This window comes from Bos grunniens, chromosome 11 (assembly GCF_055505025.1).
Source record: "Bos grunniens cultivar Pamir isolate PY7600 chromosome 11, Bosgru_T2T1.0, whole genome shotgun sequence".
NCBI classification, from domain to species: domain Eukaryota; kingdom Metazoa; phylum Chordata; class Mammalia; order Artiodactyla; family Bovidae; genus Bos; species Bos grunniens.
The window spans coordinates 85,186,473-85,202,595 of record NC_141175.1 but is presented as its reverse complement, the minus strand read 5'-3'; the positions used below and the strand labels follow the sequence as shown (position 1 = coordinate 85,202,595).

The 16,123-nt window shown below is 41.2% G+C and overlaps 1 protein-coding gene across 6 annotated transcripts in view; it reads left to right on the top strand.

Moving 5' to 3' along the window:
• LOC147363456 (uncharacterized) overlaps nt 1–16,123 on the top strand; it is a 257,915-nt gene that overhangs the window by 190,408 nt on the left and 51,384 nt on the right. Inside the window, exons 5-6 of one of the 6 annotated variants that reach the window (XR_015137137.1) lie at nt 1,347–1,558; nt 10,024–10,223. The exons of the other annotated variants lie outside the window; for them this stretch is intronic. The gene's annotated coding sequence lies outside the window, so the exon portion shown is untranslated. Of the gene's footprint in view, nt 1–1,346; nt 1,559–10,023; nt 10,224–16,123 lie in introns of those variants that run through there. 6 annotated transcript variants of the gene reach the window in all.

Here is a 16,123-nt window from a genome sequence, read left to right as displayed (position 1 = left end):
AATATCAGTTCCTTTAAGTGTCTCAGATTTTTTTTTTCTTTCCATTGCACTTTTCAAGTATCCTGTACCACTGTTAATTCCTCTGAATTCTGATAGTAAACAGTTGATTATGTGTGAGTGTCTGAGCTTTCCAAGTAGTAGTGTGGCTTCCCAGGTGGCATTAGTGGCATAGCACCCACCTGCCAATGCAGAAGATATGAGACTCAGGTCTGATCCCCGGGTTGGGAAGATACCTGGAGGAAGTCATGGCAACCCACTTCAATATTTTGGGCTTTCCTGGTGGCTCAGATGGTGAAGAATCTGCCTGCAATTCTGGAGACCGGGTTCAATCTCTGTGTTGGGAAGATGCCCTGGAGAAGGGGACAACCCACTCCAATATTCTTGCCTGGAGAATTTCATGGACAGAGGAGCCTGGCAAGATACAGTCCTTAGGGTCTCAGAGTCAGACGTGACTGAGCAACTAACACAGTATTATAGAAAAAATATATTTTGTATTGGAATATAATTTTGTGTTTCAGTCTAGAGATTTCTGTGTTTGGAGTTCTAGGAATTCTTAGTATTTCCTCATAAATAATGATGTCATCAACACAGAAGAATGCTAGGAGGCAGCCTGGTTTTCCTGTCTTATCATTCCTCCTTAATACAGCCATTTGTTCCCATCTGTGCTTGAAGTCAATTGTACTCTTGACATAAATAGTGTGAAGAACAAGTTCTAAGTGGTCTGTACTCGTTTCATTTCCTTCTGTCCCCATCCACATCCCAACTCAACTTTTTACTGTCATAAGTGCGTGTGTGCATGCATGCTCAGTCATTCATTTCAGTTATGTCCAGCTCTTTGCGATGCCGTAGACCATAGCCCTCCAGGCTCCTCTGTCTATGGGGATTCTTCAGGCAAGAATACTGGAGTGGGTTGCCAAGATCCCCCCTGGAGGAGGACCTTCCTGACCCAGGAAATAAATCCATGTCTCTTATATCTCTTGTGTTAGCAGGCAGGTTCTTTATCACTGAGCCACTGGGAAAGCCCAAATGGCATAAGAGGGATTATTAAATATTGTCTCTTGACTATCTTGACTTATAGAATCAAAACTCTATAAAAATACAATAGTCAGGCTCCTGACTGCAAGCAAGCTCTCTTAACAAGGACACTGGCCAGCAGGATACTGGGAGGGAGTCCGTGCCGTGAAAGGAGACTCAAGATCCAAGACTGGCAATCGGATGGGAAACCAAGGGCGTCCCGGAGGCAGAGCAGCCAGATTCAGCTGGGGACACACTGTAAAGCCACTTGGGTCCAAATGCCGCTGCCCTTCTACAACTTCTAATCAATTTGACCTTTCCGTTTCCTCCAGCATTGGTTTCAGTTCCTCAAAATTCTGAGTCCCAGGAGCAAGCATCCAATGGACTGGTCAAGATCCCATGAGCTTCCAAAGGAGGAGCCTGCTGGGGAAGGTGGTGTTAGAAATCACCCTTCCACAAGGCTCCCTGGAATGGGTTGATTCTCCCCAAGGAAAGATGGAACGCTGATCAGAAGGGATAGAAATAGGATGCTAGGCAGCCACAGGTAAGTACACAAGTATCTTTAAATGACTGCTGAATCAGCTAAGAATAATGACAGAATTATCTTCAGGAGCAAAAGTCTAGCAAATAGTACTTGAAGGGAAAAATCTGAACAGTGCACTCAGAGCCTTGCAGCCAGCAGTCCAGCAGAGAGATCCCACCTTCAGCACTGACCCAAGCCTGTGGCTGAGCCTGAACGGCAGACAGGGAAAGCAGAGAGGAATCTTACCTGCCCTACATGCAGGGTATCAAGGTTTCTGCTTATGCCTTTGGATCAACTACCTGATGTTTCCTTTTTGAAAGTGTGAAAGTGCCCAACTCTTTGCAACCCCATGAACATTTCCTCCTCTGTCCATGGAATTCTCCAGGCAATAATACTGGAGTGGGTTGCCATTTCCTCCTCCAGGGGATCTTCCCAACCTGGAGACCTGAACCCTGGTCTCCTACACTGCAGGCAGATTCTTTACCCTTTGAGCTACCAGGGAAGCCCCCCTGGGGCTTTATTGAACCAAGAGGCAAAGGAATCCTTTCCTTCATTTCAAAGCCCCCAGTCCTCCGCAGTGAGTCCCAGGTGGATTCTGGGAGGTCTGGCTCCCCCTCTGCTAGCCATCTTGCTTCGTGTCACTGCTTATCTCTGGCATCCTCCAGAAGACAGTCCCTTCTGGACTTCTGTACTTTCCATGTGTCAGAAGGAGCATGTCAGAATTCTTAGAAGTGTTGGAAATATGGGGTTAGTTAATTTGATTTCCTTATAGGAAATATAAACTTACCCACTTTAGCTAGGGTGCCCATATAACAATGTCTTTAGTGAAAATATTAAAAACATATTTTTTAATTTCTACCAATCTCCTTTGTGTGTCTACATAAATCCATCTACCTTAGCATCAGCCTGTTGGCCCCTTGTGTCTCATTTGGCTAGGAGAACTGAACAATAGGTGGCATTGCCCCAGGTACTGAATATGAATGATTCATTACTTAAAATTCAAATACGGTAGTATGCTCTCCAAGAAATTGTCTGGTTTAGAAAGTCACAAAGGAAAATCGAAGGAGGAGGAAGAGGAAGGGAGGGGGAGAAAAAACCGTGGACAAAATTGGAAACTTTCCTGAGATGAAAGGAGGAGAATAAAAGTTGTGCTTATCTTGAGCAAGTCTCTTTAAAGATGATGCAGAAAATCAGAGAAGGGCCCTTGATCTCACTGTACAAGGCATGGTGATTCCATGGAGTCAGATGGTTCTCTGGCCCCATACATCACCATGGGGAAGGGAGATCTTTGCTAGGTCTTGGAACTGTGGTGCTGAGGTGCTGACTCCTCCAGGGACACACCTGGTCATTGCTTTCTCCATATTCACAGGTGGGTGGAAGATTCCCAGCTAACTCCATGACCTTTCTCTCCACCTTCCAAACTCCGCAACCCCTCCAGTAAGTTTGGAGGGAATCCTCTGTCTTCTGTTTCCCTTCAATTTCTCTCTAAATTTCCAGGTCACCTAGCAAAATCTGAACAGTGGCTGTAGGCTTTTAGAAATAAGTCTGGGAAGGCTTGGGTGGCACAGCTAACACTGCTTCCTGCCCTTCCTTCTCTTTCAAGACAGAAGCACTTAACCTGCAAGTGGGGTATCAGGCAGCCTAAAATCTGTGGTCCCTTAGGATGTCCATGCCCTCATCCCTGAACCCTAGGAACTACAGAACCATCAAATGACAAACTGATAGTGTTTTAAGTCACCAAGTTTGTAGTAGTTTGTTATAATAGCAATAATAAGACACTTGATTTCACCCTGAGTTTGGAGCCAGCTGAAAAATGAGACACAGGAAGCAGAAGGATGGAGATTTAAAATGTTAGCTTTGCTACTATGGAAGGTGACTCGATAAAATGGCCTTTTCTTTGTGTGCACTGTGGGCTTCCTAATGCTTCACCCCTGGGTAAGCAAATCTTATGTATTCAGCCCCTAGCAGACCTCTGCTAATTCGTTCTCCCAGGAGCACTCCCCTTGGCAGAGAACAGGTAATGTGCACATCCTGAGGGCAGGAAGAAGCAAGGGGAGGAGACTTGGAAGCCATTGAACCAAGCACATGCTGAGTTCACCAATTAGCCATGTCACTGTCCCTTGGCAGGGAGAGAGTAAAGGAGCCAGAGGGCAGGAGTTCTAGCAGGAGCCCCTCAGTCAGGATGGTGAGGTCAGGCTGATAGAGGTCCCTCCTCTGGTGTCTGCTGCCTGCTCAGTCGGCGAGGAGAAGGAGAAAACGGAGACACTTATTATCTCAGAAATTGTCCTTCCAAGTGCTTAAGGCAAGTAATACTACCCATATTTTGAACTTAAAAATACAGATACTTTTTAATTCCAAACTCCTAATTTATAAACATATATGCACTATGAATATAAAATCGTAAACAAGGACCTACTGTATAGCACAGGGAACTATGCTCAATATGTTGTTGTAACCTAAATGGAAAAGGAGCTGAAAAAAAATGTGTGTATGTATAACTGAATCACTGTGCTGTACACCCGATACTAATACCACATTGCAAAATCACTATACTTCAATTTTAAAAAGCCGAAGGAAAATCCAGATACTTTTTATCACTGTGAAATCAGATTCCCTCCAATCTCTTTAAGTAAACACTAAACAGATACTTAAAGATAGGATTTCAAGGACATCGCATCATTATTCTTCCTCTGTCCTGCTTGTCTCTCTTTGTCCCTGTGTTTATTGTCTCCCTTTTCTGTGGCATTTTTGAGGCTTCCTGCCCCTGCCAGTGTCACTCTCCACTCTAGCTTCTCTCCTTGTTCCCTTCCATCTGGCTCTCAGAATTCCTGGTAACTGATGAACAAACTTCCCTATAACTTTGTGCTATTTATTTGCTTCTCCCTGTACCTCCTGGCTGTGGCAGAAACCTGGGTCCCACCTGAGGATTCTCCCTCCCCAGGGGCTCCTTCTGCTACATCCTGCCACTGATCGCTGGTGTGATTTTCATTCCCCAAGTCTATGATGATGATCTTGCTTCTTGGAGACTCGTGAGTTTTGTTCCACCACCCTCTCATGTTTCCTTCTTGCTGTTATCTGCTGACCACCCAGTGAGTCCTCCTCATGGAATGTTCAATCCCAAGAGTGCTTTGCCTCTGCTTTCACAGTCCAGTCATCATCCAGGGGGATTTTAATGCTCTATAAACAATCCATCCCATATCTTGGGCTCTCAGTTTCTTTCTCTCTGAGGACTTCTTCCTTCATTCAGTTTTATACTCAGCTGGCCACAGTCTGGAGCCTGACATCAGTCAAAACTGTTCCAAAACCATAATTTATTCTCATTGCTTGGAGCTCTCTGATTAAATTGTCCTCATGACCCCCTCTTATAACACACACTGGGACTTCAAATTCGTTGATTCCTCTGCCTCTTGCTTTTCTCTCACTTTTATCTAGCCTGTATGCAGTATTCTATCATTTCAAACTTCTCTCTTCTAATAACCCAACTTTCTAGTGTAATTACACTCACCTGGGGAAACCCTAAACCCTGGACAAATCCAGCCACCCTCTTTCTCATGTGCCTGTGTCTGATTGATTGGGTGTTTCTTGACATTGTCTTAACTTCGTGGTGATCATCTCCATCTGAGTACATGATACGACCCAGCAGTCTCTCAGTTTACTTTTCCATTTCAAACTGTCCTGCTGTCCTCAAAATTCCAAATCAGGGTATCCTCCTTCAGTTAAGGTGCTAGATCTGGCTCCTCTTTTACAAAGAAGTTAGACATAATCAGACAAGAACTCACTCAATTTAGTGCTACCAAATTCACAAATCCAGCTATTTCAATCATCTTTTCCTGCTTGTCCACTTTTGTAATTTAAGCTCCTATTGTAAAAGTCTGATTCCTACACTCTGTTTTAAATTCTACAGTTTCTTCCTTTTTCCAGGAACTTACCTTTTTGTTAAATCCTTCCTAATTCCAGGAGCTTTAATTTCTCCATATCTACTGACTCATTCCAATCAGCTTTTAAACATTCTCAGATTTCTCTCAATTTTAAAAAGCGAAAAGTAAGTGGTAGAGATGAGAGTGAGAAACTAGTACAATTTCCCAAATCTTTTGGGGTGTGATGAGCTTTGGCAGGGTGTCTGAGCACACCCGTCACTGGGCATCCTTCATGCTGCAGTTCTCACTGGGCGTTCCTTTCTGGGAAGAGAGTCCCCAGTCTTTTCCACCTGGATCAAATCACATCTTGATTGCCTGCTTTCCCTCTTGTCCCTTTCCAGATGCTATTTCTATTTTCCAATCTCACAGTCACCCTTCTACCCATTATAATATGGTTTTACCTTCTCCACTACTTTATAACTGCTTTCATCAAGGTTGCCAATGACTTTCATATTGTTAAATACAATGGACAATTTTCAGTCCTTATTTGACCTCATAAAAACATTTGTCACAGTGACCACCACTCTCCCTTCTCAAAGCTCCACTTTTCATGGTTTCTCTGGTTATTCCTTTTCAGATTCTTTTATTAACTCTTTTTCTAAGTAACCTGTAAATGTTGGAATTTCATAGTGCTTTCTTTTTCACTTGATACACTCTTCCCAGCTCATCTCATCTACTTCCATGATTTCATTGCTACCTATATTCATCTTTGATCCTAGCCAAGCCCCACCTATTTGTATAAAGCTTTTTTGATTTTTCCACTTGGATGTTTCAATATACCTTAAAATCTTTTGGAAATATGTTCAAGACTGAATTTATTGATATACTCCATGAACTTGCCTGCTGCTCAAGTTTATTTTTTATAGTTATTTATTTATTTTTATAGTTAGTTTTTTTTATTTTTTAGTTGTATATTTATAAGTAGCTCCATTAGTCCTCTTCTCACTGCTCACTTCTAGTACTGCATTATCACTAAATCATGTGAAAGGTCTCACATGATCTTATGGTCAGATCTTATGGTCAGCATCCTAGTCCATGCACCCTTTTTCCCAATTGGACTATCATGTTAATCTCCTTTTTGATGTTCCTACTATTTATCTTTTTTTTTTCATTTGCTGCCATATCTTTAGTGCCTAAGCAAATCAGTAGTTTGTACAATATATATTTAGTGAATGAAGTTATTCCTTATCTTTCTCAAATCCAGCCTCTAGTCTACATACAGAATATTCTTTGAAAACTGTAAGTCTAATTATATGACTCCTCCTGTTGTTATAGCTTAAATGCCTTCAACAGCATATGCTTGCTGCTAAAATTAAATCCAAACCTTGTTTACGCAACCTTTTGGCTCTGCTCACCTCTCCAACCCCATGCAACCTGCTTCCGTGTAGTCTCTTGACTGCCCACAGGGCATCTTTTATTTTCTCTCCCTCCAGAAGTGTAAACATGTTCTTTTCTACAATGCTCTTCTACTTTAATTCCTGTGCATTCTTCGTGTTCAGTACTTGTTGTCCCTTCTTCACACCAGCCTAATCTGAACTCCAGATAATTTTACCCATTATGTGCTTCTGAAACTCCCTCTGCTGCACTTTTCATAGTACTTTTCACACTTTTAGAAACATCTGGAGTACCCGTATTCCACACTAGCATCAAAGTGGAGACACGTTTATTGTGGTTTCCCCAGCACATATAACAGAATCTTGAATGAAAAGATGAATGTAGCATATATTCATCAGTATGAATAATTGACACCCTCCACCCAATTAATGTATTTCATAAGGACCGTGTATGCCTCTTGTTTCTCCTTCTCTATGTTTGATTTCTGAATTCTCATTTTGCCAGTTTATAGAATGTGAGATAAGCTGAGATGGACATAGTGGTTAGCGTGATGTCTGTTTCCTATTAGTAACCAAGACTGATTGCTTGTACATCTTCTGCTAGTACTGGCTATTCTGACCTTGGACATAATCAGATCTGGAAGAACCTTGCATTTGTCCAGTGATTCCTAATATAAAGCACCTTCCATTCCTTCGTATGTGGTTGGGAAGCTGGTTTTGAAACGTGTATTTGATAAGTTTATCCATTTTGAATGTGGTTTAGATTAAATCATTTCCCGAGGGTTTCATTTTTACTGTTGGTTTCATTGGCAGTTGGCAAATTTGTCCTTTTGTTAAACTATGTGAAAACAGCTCTAGAGAAATTGGCTCTAAAGGCAATTTTAATATATTTCTTATGGGAGGAAATTATTGGCCACATTTAACAAATCAACATCTCTACTTAATGTACATCTCCCCATTACCTTTGGAGCATTTTAAAGAATAGCAACCAGAAAAGTCTCCTGATTATGATATATAGAACTTCTTTTAGCTTCTTGGAAATGATAGGGTTTGGGGTGTAGGGAGGGAAGGAGACTGGAAAAAGAAAAATAGGAAAAAATAGTGAGGGATGATAGGATTAGTTTTCTTTATATTTCATTAGTTTCCCAAATATCTTAACCTTACATTCTAAATCCTCTTTAAAAATATCATGGAACTTTACCAGCAGATAAGTTTTCAGAAAAATCTGAGTATCAGAGCAGTAGAGGGACTGAATATTTCCTTGAGGCTTAAGGCTAAACATCAGAGTTTTTACCACAGATAGGGATCAATGATGACATGTAACTTCAGGGAATCATCTACGAGTAGATCCTCCTCCCGACAACCTCCCAGCACCCCCCAAAATAAAAGCTCCATCTCATGAATCTATGATGGCACCAGGAATTTTGTGATTAATATTCCTTCCCCTAGGCTTAAGAGATTGTATGCATAGGAATCTTCTATGAAAATGAAATTTTTTCCTCTGAGGTCTCAGGCACAGACCACTATTGGTTCTGAACACTAATCAAATGTCCATTCTCAAGGTAAAAAATAGAACATGGGGAAAGACATTCTGATGGGTGAAACCAGCATACAACAGTTATTTGGATACAAGCAAAATAAAGTTATCTTTACTAGTAACAACTTACTGCAAGGATACTGGTGCCCAGCATCAGAGGAGGAGGCAGCCAATCAGGTCTTAAGACAGAGAGTAACCAAGGCAGGTCTGAGAAATTAGACGGCACAGTTACCGCCTCGTGCCTCAGGTTCCTCATTTGGAGACTTGGAGATAAACCCAGTGTGACTTCATGAAGTTGATATGAGGGTCAAGTGAGTTCACACTTTTGAAATGCTTAGAACAGTGCTACCACTTAATGAAAGCTCAATAAATGTTATCTCTTAGCCTGAAGGCAGGAAACTCTTAGAGGGCTGCAGACAGAATGATTCTGGTTCTTGGAGAGATGATGGTAGCTTGAACCAAGGAGACAGTGATGGAGGGGATGAGAAATCATCAAACTCTGGACTCCAAGAGGAGGAAGGATGCCAACTGTATTTGCTAACGGATTAATGTGAGCTGTGAGAGAGGGAGAGAAATAAAGAATGATGTCATGGCTTTGGAGCAGAGCAAATGGAAAACTCTAAGTTGCCATTTATTGAGATGGAGGCATTGGGGCAGAAAAAGAATCTGTTTTTAGACATGTGAAGTTGAAGACGCCTATAAGACTTTTGGACTTCCCTGATAGCTCAGACAGTAAGGCATCTGCCTGCAGTGCAGGAGACCTGGGTTCGATCCTTGGGTCAGGAAGATCCCCTGGAGAAAGAAATGGCAACCCACTCCAGTATTCTTGCCTGGAGATTTCCATGGAGAGAGGAGCCTGGTGGGCTACAGTCCATAGCGTTGCAAAGAGTCGGACACGACTGAACAACTAACACACACATAAGACTTCTAAGTGCAGACCTCAAGGTCAGCAGAATAAGAGAGACTGGTGTTAAGAGAGCTAGGCTTGAGTGGTAAATAGAAAACAGCAAGAAGAATACATAGAAAGCTAGAATAATTATTTCCAAACTCCTTTAAGGGTGTGCGTGCTATGCATGCTAAATTGTTTCAGTTGTGTCCAGCTCTTTGTGACCCCATGGACTGTAGCCCACCAGGCTTCTGTGTCCATGGAATTCTCCAGGCAAGAATACTGGAGTGGGTTGCCATGCCCTCCTCCAGGGGATCTTCCCGACCCAGGGATTGAACTCAAATCTCATGTCTCCTGAATTGGCAGGTGGGTTCTTTACCACTAGTGCCCCCTGGGAAGCCCACAAGGGTGTAGCTGATATTAAAGAATTTCCTCTGATAGTACTCAGTCTTTACTCTCTTTGCCTCTTGTCCACACTTCAACTGTTTGGGTTTCTTTGTTTAATGAAGTGACCTAAGCTTTTATTCCAGAGGTTTCCTGGCTATTGTTAGAACCGTCATACATTTTGCTAGAGGACATTAACATCTGTTGGACATGGTAGATCAAGAGCATCTCAGGTACCCAGAGATGCTCCTGGTTGGACAGGCCTTGGACTGTGAGCTTCAGTGGGAAGCTTGGCAAAATGGGGCCATACGAAAATATTTTGAGGCAAGTGTCAGGAGGGTGAAAAGGGTGAAGCAGATGAGAAGGGAACCTTTTAAGACAGATCTGTCTGCTCCCCTGATGACTGACTACTCACTGTCTTTCTCCAGGGAACTGGAGTGGACTGGCCTCCCTTCCTCACCCCACTCCTCACACTCGGCAGGAGACGTGGCTGAGGGAATGTCATGTGGACCCCACCCGCCGCCAGCCCTCCTCCATTTCAGTACACGAGGTCAGAGCAGGTTGTGCTTGGATTCTTCTGCTGTTAATTTTCATTACCGAAACAGTCATTAAATGAAACTCAGCCCAGGTTTTTTTTTTTTGGTTCGGTTTTTATTACCACCACCTGACTAATTATTAAAAAGCAAGCAAGCATCAATTAGTTGCAGACATATACATGACAATTACACTGGGGAGACACGACAGGGTTGAACAACACATTGCCCTGGAGTGCTGAATAATCTGGCAGAGACCAGAACTCCGTGGATAAGCAACAAATGTGTCTAATTGACTTCCTGGGAAATGAGGTCCTCATGTCAAAACATCTGGGCACAATTTTCTGAGCATTTAAACAACTCTCTGGCTCCGCAGAGGCGTAGAGGATGCCCTGGGCTGCATCTTAACTGGATTTAAACAATCCCCTTGCACTTTATCCTTGGTCCCCTTCACTTCTTGCCGCAGATGCCCTCATCTTTAGCTCTTGGACAAACCCACCTGTTATAGTTTGAAGTGATGTGCTTTTCTCCCCATATCTCATAACCCCGTTCTCTGCCACACTGAACTTCTGGCTATTCCATGGACATGACCGAAGGGTCAGATTAGATATTTTGTATGCATTCTTTGTCCCTTGTGTGGTTGAAAATGCATTCTTATCCTTCAAAAGGCACTGACTAAATGCAGTTTTTACAGTGTTCTCCAGCCGTTAGTTGCTTTATATACCATTCCCCCACTTCCTATCTTGAGAATAGTACTTATCAGATTTACATTGTAATTTAACTGCTCACACATCTGTCTTTTCTACTAGCACATGAGCTGCTTGAATTTAGGGAATGTGTTGTTCTTATTTTATAGTCTAAGATCCAAGTTCATGAGCCATTGGTGAATTTTTGTAGTATTTATGAATTGATTTTTACTTGGTCAACTAAAATGAAGTTTGAAAATATAACAAATAGATTTCTATTCAACAGTTGGTATTATTTTCCTATAGTTAATTGCCCACCGATAAGAATAGACTATAGTCCGCCAGGCTCCTCTGTCCATGGGATTCTTTAGGCAACAATACTGGAGTGGGTTGCCATTTCCTTCTACAGGGGATCTTCCCCACCCAGGGATCACATTCTGTTCTGCATTGCAGGCAGATTCTTTACCATAGGAGTCACCAGGGAGGCCCAGTAAGAAGTATGGGCAGGTTTTATATCCCCTCCAGGTTTGGGGAAGAGTCCTAGACAGCACTTGTGATGTACATATTGTACATCTAGCTTGATACACTAGAGCTGTTGTTATCTTTGTACTCCAAGGACCATCAGAATTACCTGCAGCTTGATGGGCATGCAGATTTCTGAGATCTTGAGAACACAGAATCAGATCTTTAAGAAGTAGGGACTGGAGTCTAGATGTTCAAAAAGTTGCCTGAGTGAGTCTTAGAGACTGTAAATTTGAAAGCCACTGCAGTAAAGAGAAGAAGGGAGATAAAATGTTCCTTCATAAAGGCAGTCAGGGTATTTTGTGGTATAAAATAAAACTAGAGAGCAAAAAGTATTGTGAGAGGCAACACTCTACCCTGTTCTGTGATAGAAGAGGGATAGCCTTTCATTTTGAAACTTTCTTGCCTGCATGCTTATCCTCCCTTCAGCCTTTATGTGCTGCATGTATCCTCAGGCTGGTGTGTGTCAAAGATTTTTCATGCATGCCCCTGATAGAAAAAAGTGAAGCTATACTTCTGGGATTCTGGGTAAATAATTCAAAGCAACCTCCTGGAGAAACAACATTCCTCTAAAGTCTTTAACATTATCTTAAATTTTCAAGTTGACTATCCATTCTATTCTATAATATTCATTACATGCATATAAATATATGTTATATATAAACATATAATATATATTGGTTTTAAAATAAAAGTAATGTTTTAAAACACTATTGAATAAAATTTAAACAGTAGGAAATTTGTTCTTGACAAATTTGTTTGTCCTTTGACATACTGCAGGATTGTGGTTTTTCTCCATTTAAGAAGGCATCATCTTAAAATATCAGTGGATAAGGATTCTAGAAGGAAGAAAAATAGAATAATAAAGCTAGTGTAGCTGTAGAAATAAAAATGGAATGATATACCAATTACTTCAAATTGTTTTTGGAATCAGAGCTCATTTATTGGCTATACAATCTCAGGCAAATGACATTACCTCTTAGAACCTCTGATCTTTTGTCCAGAAAATGAAAATAAACTACCAACCTTTCAGAAATTATTGTAAAGAATAGAGATAATGTATGTGAAACCAATGGTCCATAACAGGATCTCAAAAATTGCATATCTTTTTAAAATCAACGTTTTATCTTCTTGCCATGACAAAATAACTGGTACCCGATTAGCCTTCTCACCATAAAAAATTCTGAAAACAACTGTTGCCCCAAATTTAACAATAGACAGCAGAGGACTGTGAATCTAGAGAAGAGAAAATGAAGAGCAATATGATTAACCCAGCTTCCTACCTGTAGGCAATTTCTGGACTCTGCACAGGGAGAAAAAACCCAGGTAGAATCGTTGAACTTTGTAGTCTCAGAGATCAGAGTTTGAGGGATTAAGGTAGCTATAATTTATGGCACAGAATACTAAAGAGAAAATATCCAGAGAAAGTCATAGACATCTGCATAGGGATTTCTTCAATTCCTTGGATAATTACTAACCTGTCCACATTGCAGTGAATCCCCACAGGCCAGGCAAGGAAAGAGCATCTGGGAAAATAATGAATTACCAGGGAGCTAGAAGCTGAATAATTCCCAGGACTACTTAAAAACCCATTCTTACCAAGTTTTATAAGAAGCCTCAAAAGGATTTGATGATCCACAGGTAAACTAAGAATAGCACTCTTTAAAAAAAGAAAACAGAATCTAGGCACTAACCGTGTAACATTCACTATGTCCAGTATCCAGTCATAAATCATCAGGTGAAAAAGCAGGAAAATGTGACCCATAATCAAGAGAGAAATCAGTGAGAACAAGCTGATATAGAAATGATAAAATCAGCGAAGAAGGATTTTAATGTCCTGTTGTAAATGTGAACACAGTGTCCATGACCTATGGAATAATGGAATTATTGGAATAATTCCCAGTGGTCAAACACTTAAAATTGGAATCTTAGGAGAAGAGGGGCAGCAACTATCTGAAGCAATTGGCTGAAAAGTTCCAAGTGTGATGAAAAATTTCAACTCATCATATCAAGGTGAGGAGGGCATTATGATAAAAAGAGCGAAAAAGGAGTGCTAGGCAGGTAATCTTACAGGTGATCACTAAAACAATTATGTCTCAGTTGCTGTGGGCAGTATTATCATCAGTGGATGACCACTTTTTACAGTGCAAGCAGAATTTCATCTGGAATACTTTTGTTGCCGTTCAGTCACAAAGTCATGTCTGACTCTTTGCAACCCCATGGACTGCAGCATGCCAGGCTCTTCTGTCCTCCACTGTCTCCTGGAGTTTGCTCAAATTCATGTCCATTGAGTTGGTGATGCTATCTGCCCATCTCATCCTCTGCCACCCTCTTCTTTTGCCTTCAATCTTTCCCAGCATTAAGTCTTTTCCAGTGAGTCCGCTTTTCTCATCAGGTAGCCAAAGGATTAGAGCTTAAAATTCAGTATCAGTCCTTCCGCTGAATATTCAGGGGTTGATTTCCTTTAGGATTTACTGGTTTGATCTCCTTGCAGTCCAAGGGACTCTCAAAAGTAATATTCAGCACCACAGTTCAAAAGCATGAATTCTTTAGCACTCAGCCTTCTTTATGGTCCAACTCACATCTGTACATGAATACTGGAAAAACTTTTTAATATGCTATCTAGGTTGGTCATAGCTTTCCTTCCAAGAAGCAAGTGTCTTTTAGTTTCATGGCTTCAGTCACCCTACTCAGAAATTTTGGAGCCCAAGAAAATTAAATATGTCACTGCTTCCACTTTTTCCCTTTGTATTTGCCATGAAGTGATGGGACCAGATGCTATAATCTTCGTTTTTTGATTGTTAAGTTTTAAGCCAGCTTTTTCACTCTCCTCTTTCACCCTCATCAAGAGGCTCTTTAGTTCCTCTTTTCTTTCTGTCATTAGGGTTGTATCATCTGCATATCTGAGGTTATTGCTATTTATCCTGGCAATCTTTATTCCAGATTGTGATACAGCTAGCCTGGCATTTCACCTGATGCACTCTTCATATAAGTTATATAAGCAGGGTGACAATATACAACCTTGTCATACTGCTTTCCCAATTTTGAACAGTCATCCTGTGTCTGGTTCTAAAATGGGCCAAAGATCTAAATAGACATTTCTCCAAAGAAGACATACAGATGGCTAACAAACACATGAAAAGATGCTCAACATCACTCATTATCAGAGAAATGCAAATCAAAACCACTATGAGGTACCATTTCACACCAGTCAGAATGGCTGCAATCCAAAAGTCTACAAATAATAAATGCTGGAGAGGGTGTGGAGAAAAGGGAACCCTCTTACACTGTTGGTGGGAATGCAAACTAGTACAGCCACTATGGAGAACAGTGTGGAGATTCCTTAAAAAACTGGAAATAGAACTGCCTTATGATCCAGCAATTCCACTGCTGGGCATACACACTGAGGAAACCAGAAGGGAAAGAGACACGTGTACCCCAATGTTCATCGCAGCACTGTTTATAATAGCCAGGACATGGAAGCAACCTAGATGTCCATCAGCAGATGAATGGATAAGAAAGCTGTGGTACATATACACAATGGAGTATTACTCAGCCATTAAAAAGAATACATTTGAATCAGTTCTAATGAGGTGGATGAAACTGGAGCCTATTATACAGAGTTAAGTAAGCCAGAAGGAAAAACACCAATACAGTATACTAACGCATATATATGGAATTTAGAAAGATGGTAACGATAACCCTGTATACGAGACAGCAAAAGAGACACTGATGTATAGAACAGGCTTATGGACTCTGTGGGAGAGGGAGAGGGTGGGAAGATTTGGGAGAATGGCATTGAAACATGTGAAATGTCATGTATGAAACGAGATGCCAGTCCAGGTTCAATGCACGATGCTGGATGCTTGGGGCTGGTGCACTGGGACGACCCAGAGGGATGGTATGGGGAGGGAGGAGGGAGGAGGGTTCAGGATGGGGAACACATGAGAAATAAAGGAATAAAAAATTAAAAAAAGAAAAAAAAACAACAACAACAAAAAAATAAATAAATGTTGCTTCTTGACTTGCGTATCAGTTTTTCAGGAGGCAGGTAAGGTGGTCTGCTATTCCCATCTCTTTCAGAATTTTCCAGTTTGTTGTGATACACACAGTCAGAGGCTTTAGCCTAGTCAATGAAGCACAAGTAGATGTTTTTTTTGAAATTCCCTTGCTTTCTCCATGATCGAATGATTATTGGCAATTTAATCTCTGGTTCCTCTCCCTTTTCTAATTCCAGCTTTACAGCTGAAAGTTCTTGATTTATGTACTGTGGAAGCTTAGCTTGAAGGATTTTGAGCATAACTTTGCTAGTATGTAAAATGAGTGCAATTGTACAGTAGTTCAAACATTCCTTGGCATTGCCCTTTTTGGGGATTGAAATGAAAACTCACATTTTCCAGTCCTGTGGCCACTGCTGAGTTTTCCAAATTTGCTGGGATATTGCATGCAACTATTTAACAACATCATCTTTTAGAATTTTACATAGCTTGGCTGGAATTCCACCACCTTCACTAGCTTTTCATAGTAATGCTTCCTAAGGCCCACTTGACTTCACACTCCAGATGTCTGGCTTTAGGTGAGTGACCACACCATCATGGTTATCCAGGTCATTAAGACCTTTTTTGTATAGTTCCTCTTTTCATCTCTCATTAATCTCTTCTGCTTCATCCTTACCATTTCTGTCCTTTATTGTACCCATCTTTGCATGAAATGTTCCCTTGATATCTCCAATTTCTCAAAGAGATGTCCAGTCTTTTCTATTGTTTTCCTCTATTTCTTTGCATTGT